At 36.9% G+C, this 15,036-nt stretch overlaps 1 protein-coding gene and 1 long non-coding RNA gene across 2 annotated transcripts in view; one reads left to right on the top strand and one right to left on the bottom strand.

Annotated features, from left to right (window-relative positions):
* Positions 1-6,127: 6,127 nt before the first annotated feature.
* LOC131370174 (uncharacterized) lies at positions 6,128-7,963 on the bottom strand. The gene is made up of 3 exons (XR_009207390.1): positions 7,332-7,963; positions 6,511-6,624; positions 6,128-6,414 (listed from the first exon to the last, which is right to left on the bottom strand). It is a non-coding gene; the product is annotated as an uncharacterized LOC131370174 (long non-coding RNA).
* A 25-nt stretch (positions 7,964-7,988) lies between these two features.
* The window catches only part of LOC131370162 (NACHT, LRR and PYD domains-containing protein 12-like), a 404,348-nt gene continuing 397,300 nt past the window's right edge, over positions 7,989-15,036 (top strand). The window contains exon 1 of the mRNA XM_058417315.1: positions 7,989-8,117. The gene's annotated coding sequence lies outside the window, so the exon portion shown is untranslated. The remainder of the gene's footprint in view (positions 8,118-15,036) is intronic.

The following is a 15,036-nucleotide window of genomic DNA, read 5'->3' on the forward strand; positions in this document are numbered from 1 at the left end:
AGACTTCAACATTCATTTTGATAAGCAAGAAGACCCTCTGAGAACAGCAGTTGTGTCCATCTTAGATTCATTAGGTGTTAATCAAAATGTAATAGGACCCACTCATAATGGAGGTCACACTCTGGATCTCATTTTTACATTCGGATTAAATATAGAAAACAGAGTCACTCTTCCACAGTCGGAAGCTATCTCAGATCATTATCTAGTTTCATTTAGAATGCGTCTTAGTCACGAGATGCGCAACTTGCTGCATTAACGTATGAAGCGTATATTTACGTCTGTTACTGCAGAGAGATTTACCGATCTCCCAGAATTATCACATGTGATTGGTTCACCTTCTGACCCTACAGAACTTGACCAGGCGACTGATTACTTGGAGTCATTATTTCGGAACACCCTAGACACTGTAGCTCCACTTAAAAGGAAAAAAATTAAAGACAAGAAACTAGCACCCTGGTACAATGACCACACACGAGCTTTAAAACAATCAGCTAGGAAACTAGAACGTAAATGGCGTCAAACTAAATTAGCAGTATTCCAGATTGCGTGGAAGGAAAGCCTTCTGAGATACAAAAATTCTCTTAGTGCTGCTAGATCAGCGTATCTCTCTGCCCTGTTATCGAAGATAACAAAAACAATCCAAAATTTTTATTTAGCACTGTAGCAAAACTAACTAGGAGTAAAACCACTGTAGAAAAGCGCACACCATCTACATTTAGCAGCAATGACTTCATGAATTTATTCAATGAAAAAATTGACAATATCAGGCAAAAAATTCAGATTATTAATTTAAAACCATATTATTTGATAGATAATCCTTTAGATAATATAGCTACTTCTGATCAGAGCTTAGAATGCTTCACTCCACTTCAAGATCCTGATCTAATTTCACTAATTTCTTCTTCAAAATCTTCAACCTGCATCCTAGATCCTTTACCCACATCTTTCCTTAAACAGATATTACCAGCAGCTACTGAACCCCTTCTAAAAGTAATTAATTCTTCTCTAAGCACTGGATATGTGCCTAAATCTTTTAAGCTGGCAGTTATCAAATCCTTGATTAAAAAACCGGACCTCGACCCCTGTCAGCTGTCTAACTATAGACCGATATCAAACCTGCCCTTTATCTCCAAGATCCTAGAAAAGGCTGTAGCACAGCAGTTATGTTCAGACCTGCATAGAAATAACATTTATGAAATGTATCAGTCAGGATTTAGGCCTCATCATAGCACAGAGACAGCACTGGTTAAAGTGGTAAATGACCTGTTACTGGCTTCTGATCAGGGTTGTGTCTCCCTACTGGTGTTACTTGAACCACACTGTTCTACTTGATAGACTAGAACATATTGTTGGTGTTAAAGGAACAGCCCTCTCCTGGCTCAGGTCTTATTTGACTGACCGTTATCAGTTTGTAGATCTAGATGGTGACTTCTCCATGCATACCAAGGTTATGTTCGGTGTTCCACAAGGTTCTGTCTTAGGCCCACTGCTTTTTCCCTATATATGTTACCCCTTGGTGCAATTATTCATAAACATGGTATTAGCTTCCACTGTTATGCAGATGACACACAGCTATATGTTTCAGCGAAGTCAGATGAGAGACACCAGCTTATTAAGATAGAAGAATGTGTAAAGGACATTAGACATTGGATGGCCACTAACTTCCTCCTGCTTAATTCGGACAAGACAGAAGTGCTTGTACTAGGACAACAGGCAGTTAGAAGTGAGCTTTCTGATTACAGAGTAATGGTGGATGGTCTTTTGGTTTCATCTTGTCCAGCAGTAAAAGATCTTGGTGTGATTATTGACTCTGGTCTTTCATTCGAAGCTCATGTAGATAATATCACTCGGGTAGCCTTCTTCCATCTTAGGAATATTGCTAAGATAAGAAATATGTTGTCGCTTCATGATGCAGAAAAATTAGTTCATGCTTTTGTTACCTCTAGGTTGGATTATTGTAATGTCTTACTGTCTGGATGTTCCAGTAGGAGCAGAAACAAGCTCCAGTTACTCCAGAATGCAGCAGCTAGAGTCCTAACTAGAACCAGAAGATATGAGCACATCACTCCTATTTTAGCCACACTACATTGGCTCCCAATCAAATTTCGCATTGATTATAAAATTCTGTTACTAACTTATAAAGCACTAAATGGTCTCGCCCCACAGTGCTTGAACGATCTTTAAGTCTTTTATGATCCACCACACCTACTCCGATCAAAGGGTGCTGGTTACTTGGTAGTACCTCAAGTAGCAAAGGCTAGAGCAGGGGGCAGAGCTTTCTCTTTCAAAGCCCCAAAGTTATGGAACAGCCTTCCAATTAGTGTTCGGGATTCAGACACAGTCTCAATGTTTAAGTCTAGGCTGAAGACACATTTGTTTAGTCGAGCTTTTAATGTATAGTTTTCTTAGGTAAAGGAGCAGATCTGGAAGGTTCATGGTCATAGAGTGTTTGGTGACTGGGATGTGTTGGATGCTGTCATCTTACCACCCTCACAAGTCGCTCAGGTTTGCTGACTGTGAAGTGGTTGGATGCTTTATGTCCCGGGAAGCCTTCATGTCTGTGACCTTTTGGTTCTCCCTTTTAGTTATGATGTCATAGCTAGTCTTGCCGGAGTCCCTGCCTGCACTTTACACATAATTCTACATTGTCTTTAAGCATCACATGATCAGAAACTTAATATCTTTCTCTTTCTCTCTCTACCTTCTCTGTCGTGCTATACACCCCACTCCTGAGGTCCCAGTGTTTGCCAGTTTCCAGTGTGACCACTGCCCTACCCCTGGTCTGAGTCTCGCCGCTTGATGGTGCCCACTGGTGCTGTGGATGGATCTGTGTGGACCAGGAGACAGCCATGGACAGAGCCAATTGGGGACTTTCACACCGTCACAGATCTGCCATTTCATCTGTTAGCCTGTGACAGCAAAGAACTAGTGTTTATAATGACCTTAGAAACTACACTGACCTAATAGTTCCTCATGGTCATTGATTTCTGTTGTAGAAAGGACATTAATCAGCTACAGTTACATTATTTTCTGTTTAGTGTCACCCAAATGAGGATGGGTTCCCTTCTGAGCCTGGTTCCTCTCAAGGTTTCTTCCTTTCCATCCCAGGGAGTTTTTCCTTGCCACCGTCGCCACAGGCTTCTCATTAGGGATAAAATAGTCTAATTATAGAATTTAATAATTTATTCCTATTTCTAGTTTTCATTTTCCCCTCCTTTTTCTCTGTTTTCTTCTTTTGTAAAGCTGCTTTGAGACAATGTTCATTGTAAAAGGCGCTATATAAAATAAACTGAATTGAATTGAATTTATTACAATAATTTACATTGTTAAAATTACGTTGATTTACATTATTTAATGCATCTTCTCATAATTTATGAGACACTTAAAATCTACTAATTGTATTAAGTGTCACTTCGGTTTTTGATTAACCAGTGGTCAACTTTTTGGAATATATTGGGCTCAGCACACTTTTTTTATACTTATTTACGTATAAACATAAATATACACATGAATTATAGTAATATTATATTTGTTATTTATTATATATCCCCAACTTAATTTCTTTTTTTATTTTCTCCCTTCCAGGGAATTACCAACACAACATATCAAATGTCGCCAATGCCTACAATGCTGTTTTGTCATCTCCGTTCAACTCCTTTTTTGTCTATTCTTTTTTTTTTTGTCTATATATATATATACACACACACTACCAGTGTTTGGACACACCTTCTAATTTAATGTTTTTTTGTTTAGTAAAATCAAAATACTTAAAAATCAACTTACTTATGTTTCAAAATATCACATACATTTTATTGAATATAACAATGAAACTATGTTACAGACATAGGGGGGGGGGGTAATGACTGCTGATGATTCTGCTGCAAAAAATTATTGCTTTAAATCAATTTTGAATTTTTTAATGCTATCTGATTTTATATGTATGTATACACTACCAGTCAAAAGTTTGGACACATCTTCTAATTCCATGGTGTTTCCTGATGTTTATTTCTTTCTACATTGTAAAACAATGCTGAAGGCGGCTGAAATCCACAATAATGTCCTTTGAACAGTTGATATTGAGATATGTCTGCTACTACCTTCATAACGCCTCTCATCTGAGGTGCTGTTAATTGGTGATTTCTGAGGCTGGTCACTCTAAATGAACTTCTCCTCTGCAGCAGAGGTCAGTTTTGGTCTTGCTTTACTGGGATGGTCTTCATGTGAGCCAGTTTCATCATGGTGCTTGATGGGTTTTGCAAATGCACTTGACAATACTGTTCTTGCAAGAACTATTCCAGAACACCTGACCTTCGTGTCTTAAAATAACATCTGACTGTTGTTTTTTGTTGTCGTTACATATGGATTAAGTCCATGTGTGTTATTTCATAGTTTTGAAATCTCCAGTATTGTTCTGGAATGTATAAAATAAATCCCTAAACAAAAAACATTGAATTAGAAGGTGTGTCCAAACTTTTGATTGGTAGTGTATCTTCTAACCTTTGTCTTGAGAATATGTTTTGGGAAACGGCTGATCTAAAAATACAACAGAAATAGGAAAAGGCATCTATTAATTTACTTTGCATTTTAGAGCTTTTATGATTATGCATAATCAAGAAAGCAAATTAAAATAGGTTAAGAGTAAATAAACATTATTGGCTGTGTGAATTATTTAGCCACTTACATTTGGGTGAAACAGGTTACGACACCTTTGCTTTTTTGACTGGGATAACACCACCATCTGATATAAAAGATATTTTATCATGTTTCCATAAAAGGCAGAGTTCACAAATAGAATTCAAATTTAAAGCCAATAGTTCATAAAATCAAAAAAGATTGTGAGTACTGGAAATGAGATGGCCTAGAATCAGCTTAGGCAGACCTGGGTAAGGTTATCCTGATCAGGAGTTGTGTTGTAGCTAATGGATGACAATGCTTATCTTTCTTTGTTTCTGTGTTTGAATCATGTTTATAAAAACTCAATGTAACAAATGATCAGGGTTCTTCCGCTTTGAGATTTCTCTGACAGCATTGGGTCCTGTTGTGCAGCAGTACAAATCCACAACATAGAAAATACTGTAATTAACTGTATAAATTACTGTAAGTGTTTAAGACTTAGTCTTCAATTGAAATTTTGTTTACAGTTTTATTAATTGTCACCATTTTGGTACAATTTTACAAATAGTATTTTTTAGTGCAAATCTTTAAACTGAACATTTATAACTTGGTCATTCTTTGTAATACCTGGTAGTATACCTAATAGTTTTATTACTGTGTTCAATGATTAAAAGAATGAAATAAAATAATGAATAGACATAACATTACCTAACTAATTTATAATGTAATATCTATCCAGCATGTAATCAAAAGATTGAATCAAAAAACTGTTTTCCCCGGTTTTTGGGCAATTCTCTTTTTATTGTTTTCTAAATAGAATGGATTTTGGAGTGATGTAAAATATACTATTCTGACTGTGTTAAAAATATTATTTAATATTCATGTGATTATTTTCCCTTTCCTGTACATTATGATATTGCTGTGTATAATGCAGACTGGTTTTCTTACCATTTTTTACTCAGTTGCTAAAACACTAAACCCCATTCTCTGAACTAAATGCTTGGTCGCCTAAACCCATTTGTCGAGTCAATCACTGTTTTGGCAAAACCTTAAACAAGTTTTAGTAGTTAGACAACATATGCAGATCTTATCCACTCCTTCTGCAAAATGCTAAACACACTCTCACTCATCAAAACACATTTCACACTGTGATGCACTCATGCTGCAAAACATGAGCAGCAAGTTAAACATAGCTACAACACAGATGCCATTGTTTCCACACAACAAATTAAAACTGTTCACGTTTGTTTCTAATGATATGATCAAAGCACAGAATATAAGACAGACAGCATACACAGGTGTTTGTTTTCCACACTTGGTTTACCATGTGGTCAACCATGGTTCGGTTTGGTTTCATTTTAGGGAGGGTGGGAAGAGAATCCAACCTAACCTGAGCCACTAAACTGTAGCCAGTGCCATCCAGACATTTTGAAATGAGAATAGTTAAGTAAACCTACCCTGTTACTGTTCATTCTGAAGTTAAATACAATTAATATAATGTTTTGAAAAATAAATTCCCCAGCCTTCTGTATATAGTGTACATGTGTACTGAATATGCATACAGTTTATACAGTATTTGTGCACATATATGTATGTGTGAGAGCATGAATGCTAGGAGCTTTACAAGTAACTGCCTGGCGCCATCACCATTGGTTTTATCTGCTTCAGTGTTATCATCTTCTGCCAAATCCGAATCTTCATGGTTCTGCTCATCTGTAAAGACTGCCTCTTCACTGTCACTGTCATCATCTGAAGACTCTGTTTCACTGGGCTCCAGGAAAAGCCTGAGCTCATTGCTGTCTTATTATCAAATGACAAAAAGAGAAACATTATTTTTTAAGCACAGAACAAACAATGATGTATATGTAATAACACACTATATATATATATACATACCATCAGAAACTGATGTTAAATTAAGCAGTCCTTCCGGTGAGTCTGGAATTTCATTGAAATGCATGTCTTCCTCAGGCATGCACAGATTTCCTTCTTCTAGGCTGCTAAAGTTCTCTGTAAAAAAACATTATTTGTGTTTACAAGCTAATCAACCTAAACACCCAAAGATCATAATACCATTACAATCACAAAACCATGGTAATATGTATTGTCATGCATGTCAATGTTCACCGTAGGTTATTGTTAACAGGCTTTCACTTAAATCATCTGGTAAACACCCCGCACTTCATCACTGCATTATCATATGTATGTGCTGATGGGCCATTCATAACAATAACTAAAGCTATTTGGTCAACAGCCATTACGTCTAATGGCCACATTTGCAAATCAAGATAGAAACAGTTTATTACCTAAGCCTAACAGGATTCTTCTCTTTTTAACATTATTGTGCTCTTCAGTGCTCTAGATTTTATATAGTTTTATTGTACATTGTCAAATGTTGAAGATCATAACAGTTATATATTTATATAACATATATCCTAAGTTATATAATATATACAAGTTTCAACAAATGGCTAATTTTATATGCTATAAAAACAAGTTAACTATATTCTGAACACACTGTTCCTAACAAAAAGAGCACATAAACAAATAAATGAATAAATGAAGTTCTTTTTGGGTAAGCTGTGACTCAAGCATCCTTAGGCCTATAGAAACAGACTATATATCTGAACATTCTGTGCGAATTAAGTCAAACATTTATAAATCATTTTGCTTGCTGACATAGATTTTTATTTTATAAAATAAATTCAATAATTTACCTAAGTGGACATCCCAGACTGCATTTTCCACTTCTGATGGATCAAGGCTTTCATCATATGCACATCTTCTAACACAATATTTTTTTTCCAATCTTGAATTGTCTTGGGTTGTAGCATCTTTGATCCAAACTCCATTACGAAAAAACATTTTTTTGTGACGATAAACATTGGCATGTGAAACAATATTGTATAAAATCAAACACCTAGCCATGTAGTCTGTATTTACAAACAATAAAAAAATATAAAAATATGGGTTATTCTAAAGAGCTCTGTGAAATCAAACATGATAGTGTGATAGGATGCCACCTTTAATAAACAATAAGTCAGTTCATGAACTTTCATCCCTGCTAGATATTTCACATTCATCTGTCAGTGGTCCAATTGGAAACAGCAGCAATTCAGCCACAAAGCAGAAGACCATGTAAAGTCACGGAGCAGGGTCACTGAGGCGCATAGTGTGTAAAACATCCTGATTCAATAGCTGAAGAGTTCCAAAGCCCAGAAGAGATGGATAGGAAAGAGATCTATAGGAAATGGCACGCTGTGTTGTTTTCAACTCATTTGTTTTTAGAGAGTTTGAACTCACTTCCTTCTATTGTAACATTTGGAAATCAGTTTCCTGCCAAAAGAGTCGATTCACTCGTAATGAATCCTTCTACCGAAAGTGAAAGAGTTTCTCTCTCCGCCTCCACTCCATTTTGTGAAGCATTTGGAAAAGTTAAAAATCTTTATCTCCAGGCAGAATCGGGGATATTAATGTCACAGAACAAGGACTGTTGACTAAAGGTGAGTTATTTGTTTATTTTTAACGACTTTGTACAAGATATTGTTGTGAATTTATTGTGAATTGAACTCGTGTATAATAAAATGTAAATACTCCATCAAAACTGGGTTAATGGCAGATGTACATGGTTCAGGCCTTTTATCTTCCTCTCTTCGATTTATCGTGAATTAATTATTCAATCCAAAACTGTTTAGTAAATATAGTTATAGCTATAAATATATCGAGTCCGTGTACATTTAGTTTTGCTATTTTCGTCTCAGTAAAATAATAAAATTAATAAAACATGAACACTTCATTATGTGTTGTTTTAAATTCCAGGAAGGAGAATGTTTATTATTATCAGAAATCACAGATAAAAAATGTAAAAGTAAATTAAAGGGTTATTTTTTATTTAGTTTATGAAAATGAAATTGTAAATAAAGTAAAAGTGAACACACTGTGGTTGTTGATGGAGCTGTATAACTGAAACAGAACAAACAGAGTAAAGAGGAAATTCCTGAGTACAGCTGTGTACAGCTGTTACAGTTCTGTGTGTTTCAGGGTTCTCCTGGGTTCAGATCTGGTCTGGATTATAATTTTAGGTTCCAAGTACATACATGTTTAAGGTTTGTCTTTGGCTAGCTATGAAAGTTTTCTTTAAGAAACCAGAACCTTGTTTTTAGGTTTATTTAATCTTAACACTCTGTTAACCTCAATTTTTATTATTTATTTTACATTTTCATTATTTATTTTACATTTTCATTTATTTTACATTTTCATATATTAATCCATCTATTACGTATAATCCTGCACTAAATAAGCGTGTAACCCCATACAGCATGCAGTAATATGATCCTATACTGTATAAACCTTTACACTCATGTGTAGTTCAGTAGTTTTCAGCTATTGATCACATGCTTTGTGATTGTTTAAATCAACTAGAAATCAATAGACAATTGCATATTGTTTTAATATTTAGTGATTAATAAAATATGTGCTTAAATGTGTTGTTGTTCTGTGGTGTAAAGAGTTAAAGAGGGTTAAGAGTCCATCCTCTCCATGACTGATCAATAATCCAGAAAAAATAAATATATGTGATGCTATAACCTTTTTTATGAATATTCAGTATGAAACACAGATCATTTTTACAGACATTGTTATTAAGTGACTATGAAGTTACACACACAGAATTCCACTCTAAAATATAATTCTTCTATCTTTAATGTGATCTACAATTACAGGCTGGTATCAATATAAAGCTCTGCACAGTTTCTCCTTTTACTCCATCCATTAATAAACACATCATGTCCATGAAGAAGCACAGGTCAGTGTCCACTAACTAAGATCAGCTCAGTGGTGTTCCTGAACAGAGAGATGATTCCTGAAGTTATCACTCACCTTCTCATCAGGATGTAAAGCCAGCTGTAGAAATCAGGTGATACACAGGAAGTTGATCATTTATGTACAGATCACCTTGAGGAGGAAAACATATGAACATGTCTAATAAACTCTAGGAGATCTTGTTTTTTTAATGACTGCTGTTTAACTGCACATTTGTTTGTGTGTTTTCTATTCCAGTAGAAGAGATCAGACTCTTCAGGACTCAGCTGTGTGTTTGTAGAAACTTCACTAATATTCAGAGATGGAGACTCCTGATCTGGACACAGATAATGTTTCTCCACCATCAAACAACTGGTAACCTACAACATCCTTGTATTCTAATCATTAAATATTCATATCTTAATTATTTAGTGACATATTTAGTACATATGGAAGGAATATTTTTAATATTATTAAAACTCCAACAGTTACGACACTACAGTAAAAAAATGTATACTTTATTGTAAGTAAAATTAAGTTCTCATTAAATTAAGAAGTGAGTTAAAACAGTAAAGAGTGTATATAAATGAGTAAAGGACTGTGTATAATGTTGTACAGTAAACTCCAGGGAGAGAGATCAGAATCACCAGCACCCAGCTGTATCTCCATGAAGAGTGATGAGTCTATGGAGGTTCCTCTGGGGTTTAAAAACAGAGTCTCTGCACGTCTACACAGGTAACATCTCCTCACTGTTAATGTCACTGATAAAGTCACACTTGAAGGCAAATTTAACTAGATAAATAGAATGATAAAATAAATACTAAAAAACTGTAACTGTGATCTTAATGAAGCTGCTATTAAGATTCCAAACACTGTTTTTCCAAAGTCTATTTTTTGGGGAAATGTTTTACCTGGAATGTGTACTTATGGTATCTTTAAAATAAATGGCACATGGTTTGACAGTTTGTTTAGTTACTAAAACACTGTAATCTTTGATAAAGCCTCTTATAAGTGTCCAGATATTTTTGGTCTGATGTAAATGTTTTGATTGAAACATATTTTGTGTTTTGTTTGTTTGTTTGTTTTTAAATAAATGCCAGTTGGTTTGCCACAATTAATACCAACAAATTATTTGACATTCAGAGAGGAGATTAAACAAACTGTAGATTAAACAAACTGCAAATCATTATCTGGAGCAATAAAAATCAGTACAAACGATGTTTTAATGCTCCTCCTGTCCAGGTATCCTGTATGCTGTTATTATGGAGCTGGATAATTATGGTTATGGAGCTGGATAGATATGGTGTGAGGGTTTGTAGGATTTACACATTTATCTGTAATTCTCTACATATCCAGAGGGTGTCGCTAATTCCTTCTGTTTATAAAATGTGGAATTATGGAGTCAATTCAATGCCACATACAGGGGTTGGACAATGAAACTGAAACGCCTGGTTTTAGACCACAATAATTCATTAGTATGGTGTAGGGCCTCCTTTTGCGGCCAATACAGCATCAGTTCGTCTTGGGAATGACAGATACAAGTCCTGCACAGTGGCCAGAGGGATTTTGAGCCATTCTTCTTGCAGAATAGTGGCCAGGTCACTACGTGATGCTGGTGGAGGAAAACGTTTCCTGACTCGCTCCTCCAAAAGACCCCAAAGTGGCTCAATAATATTTAGATCTGGTGACTGTGCAGGCCATGGGAGATGTTCAACTTCACTTTCCTGTTCATCAAACCACTCTGTCACCAGTCTTGCTGTGTGTATTGGTGCATTATCATCCTGATACACGGCACCACCTACAGGATACAATGTTTGAACCATTGGGTGCACATGGTCCTCCAGAATGGTTCGGTAGTCCTTGGCAGTGACGCGCCCATCCAGCACAAGTATTGGGCCTAGGGAATGCCATGATATTGCAGCCCAAACCATCACTGATCCACCCCCATGCTTCACTCTGGGCATGCAACAGTCTGGGTGGTACGCTTCTTTGGGGCTTCTCACACCGTAACTCTCCCGGATGAGGGAAAGACAGTGAAGGACTTCAGAGAACAATACATGTTTCACATTGTCCACAGCCCAAGATTGCTGCTGGCACCATTGAAACCGACGTTTGGCATTGGCACGAGTGACCAAAGGTTTGGCTATAGCAGCCCGGCCATGTACATTGACCTTGTGGAGCTCCCGACGGACAGTTTTGGTGGAAACAGGAGAGTTGAGGTGCACATTTAATTCTGCAGTGAGTTGGGCAGCTGTGGTTTTATGTTTTTTGGATACAATCCGGGTTAGCACCCGGACATCCCTTTCAGACAGCTCCCTCTATCATTGTTTGAATATCAGTGTTATGTTCTGTAAAGTTTAATGTGAGAGCTACCGCTAAGTTTCTACTGCTTAAGTTGGTAGCCCGATGCTAATATGTCACTAGCTCATTCACAGTTCATGTGGGGATTTGAACATGTGACTGAGTGAATCAGAGATCTCACACCATACAGGCTTAGGTTTAATACACAGTGAATACAATATGTAATGATTTAAACTTTTAGATTTAATTCCTAAAACATTGAGATGTTGAAATGTGAGCTCATGCAGCATGTGTACATGCTAATTCTTGTGAAACTGGTTTAATTTTATTCACCATTATGTTTTTCTCACCACTGTGAAGCGTATGTATGAAATAATGTCTATGAGAATACAGGACAAATCACATCCCCTATTAACTCAATAAGAGACTCAGTGTTTTATTTTAATACGAGACAATCCCATATTATACAGGACGGGGGGCAACCCTACTCTAGATACTAGCTAATTAGCTGTAGATAACCACTAACTTTACCCATTTTATTGACATCAACATGTGGAAGCAAGAAAGTGAACAAACTGACTAAAACAAATTAATATAAATAGATGTCTTTCCGTAAAGCCTGCAAGTTCCATGGTCCATTTTCTGAATGTTTAATGCCATATTTTTTTACACGTCTTCATGGCATTTCCTCAATCCCAGCCTTTGGTTCAGGTATTCATACAGATTGTCCATCATCTCATGCTTTTCTGTGGTTAGCCTCCATGCAGGGCCATTATCTTTGATTTGCATAGACTTAGCCATGGCAGTACAGTAGATGTGCTCTCAGAGGCAGAAAAAAAGGTGTTAACAATTTCTACATACTCCAGAGAACAGGACTAAGCCTAGAATTACATATGTATGGCTCCTACAGTCTCATGAGAAAGGACTAAACCTCTTTTTTAAATGATTCTTACAGACTCAAGAGAACAGGACCAAGCTATAAACATTATTTCTATAGCTCCTACAGTCTCAGGAGAACAAACTAAATCATTTAAAAGGTTTCTACCGACTCAAGAGAAAGGCTTAAAGCTGAAAATTCTTAAACAGTGCTGCACTGGTTATTATGGCTACCAAATGATCTCCTTACTTATGAAAGAGTGTTCTTTAAGTGTTCTTTTAGAGAGCTGATAAGTTTTACTCACAAAATTAGAATCTTTGAGGATTAGTTGATTAGTTGATCTAGTTGATTCAAATTACTTGTGCCCAAAGATGCAGTCTGTTAATCTTCAATATGAATGCTGTAGAATCTGTTCACTTCTTGTTGCGGTTGATGAGTTTTCTTCTTGTCAGTCTCTCCTGGCTGGCTCGCCAATGTAAGAAAAATAAAACAATGAGGGCATTGGAGATCTTAATGTAGAAGTTTATTGCAGCGTCGCAGTGACAAAATACATAAAGTACTTTGGGTTCATCGGAGTCAAAGAACGCAGGTCAAATCCTGCTCAAACCTTATATACAGTGTTTCCCGTGTGTAATGCAAATTTTAAACTTTTAAATCCACACTAGATGTTATAAAGAGGTTTTGTTTAAGCATGGGCAGGGCAGGAAGGGATTTAAACCCCTTCTTGTACATGCATTGTGATTTCTCTGGAACCCACTTGCTGATTAAGATGATCAACAAATCTATGGAAATGTCACAGCCAACAGAATCGAATGGCAGTCCCCAAAATCCAGGTCACTCGAAGTATTATCCAATAGCAGGCAGTGAAGTTTTGTGTGTCTGAGGTGCTGGACAACTGTTTTTTGTAAGCTTTTGTTGGAATTGGACATAAGCCGTTTTTTATTTTGGGACACAGACATGGGATTATGGAAGGGAGTGGAGTTTTTTTTTCTCTTCAAATTACAGTGTCTTTTACTTCGGGTTCAGTGAGTTTAGGTGGCAGACCGCTTTCAGGCTGCACCCAGGTTGTTTCTGTAGCCTTTCACTTAAGTTGGTTTTGTGGAGCACACATTGTTTGTCTTTTTTCCTGTGTGTTCATTTAGCGCCAGACACACCTCCCTGCGAGTAAATATCCAATCAGTGAGTGCTAAAGTTAGGGGTGGTAACCATGCTAGCGATGCTGGTGTCATGGCTGGTGATTTCACTCTAACCCTGGAGAGGTGAAGTGAGACAGAAACACGAGGAAGCTCCGTCTCTCAGACCTGTGGTGTGGGAAGATTTCAGATTTGTTGTGGACTATGATGCCGATGAAACAAAAACGCTAAACAAAAAAACATGACTGTGTTTAAGCAGTGTTCCACACAAGTTACTGAGATGGAAATACTTCCAACATGACCACACATCTGCAGCGCCATCACCCAGAGATATCACTGTGTGGAAGCAGGATGGCAGAGCAGGTAACACAGGAACCCAAAAAACAACAGTCCCCTATCTGATTCCTTCCAGCATTCAGACACAACTGGTTCAGAGAGACACAAAAAGTAATTATAATATAATAATTGCTAAAGATTGGCAGCCGTTTTCTGTGATCGGTGATGTGGGCTTTCGGCAACTTATTAAAGTGCTGGAACCGCGTTACACACTACTGACACAGACTTTTTCCCCGACCTCTACGAAAAAACATGCAAAAAACTCTAATAACAGATAGTTGGACCTCGCGGGTAACAGAGTTATCTCACCGTGACTGGTCATTACATAGCTGTTCATTACACAGCTAATTTTTATATCTCACTATTTTCACTACACTATGAATGTGTACAAGTTGATTTTTGCATTTAAGTAAAATAAAGAGAATTGCAACTAAAACCAGTGTTTTTCTTCTTAACATACTTACTAATGGAAAAAAACCTTTAATTTGCAAAGCCGAAACGATCCAAAATACACTATATTGCCAAAGGTATTCGCTCACCCATCCAAATAATCAGAATCAGGTGTTCCAATCACTTCCATGGCCACAGGTGTATAAAATCAAGCACCTAGGCATGCAGACTGTTTTTACAAACATTTGTGAAAGAATGGGTCGCTCTCAGGAGCTCAGTGAATTCCAGCATGGAACTGTGATAGGATGCCACCTGTGCAACAAATCCAGTCGTGAAATTTCCTCGCTCCTAAATATTTCACAGTCAACTGTCAGCTGTATTATAAGAACGTGGAAGTGTTTGGGAACGACAGAAACTCAGCCATGAAGTGGTAGGCCACGTAAACTGACGGAGCGGGGTCAGCGGATGCTGAGGCGCATAGTGCGAAGAGGTCGCCAACTTTCTGCAGAGTCAATCGCTACAGACCTCCAAACTTCATGTGGCCTTCAGATTAGCTCAAGAACAGTGTGCAGAGAGCTTCATGGA

This window comes from Hemibagrus wyckioides, linkage group LG19, assembly GCF_019097595.1.
Source record: "Hemibagrus wyckioides isolate EC202008001 linkage group LG19, SWU_Hwy_1.0, whole genome shotgun sequence".
NCBI lineage: Eukaryota > Metazoa > Chordata > Actinopteri > Siluriformes > Bagridae > Hemibagrus > Hemibagrus wyckioides.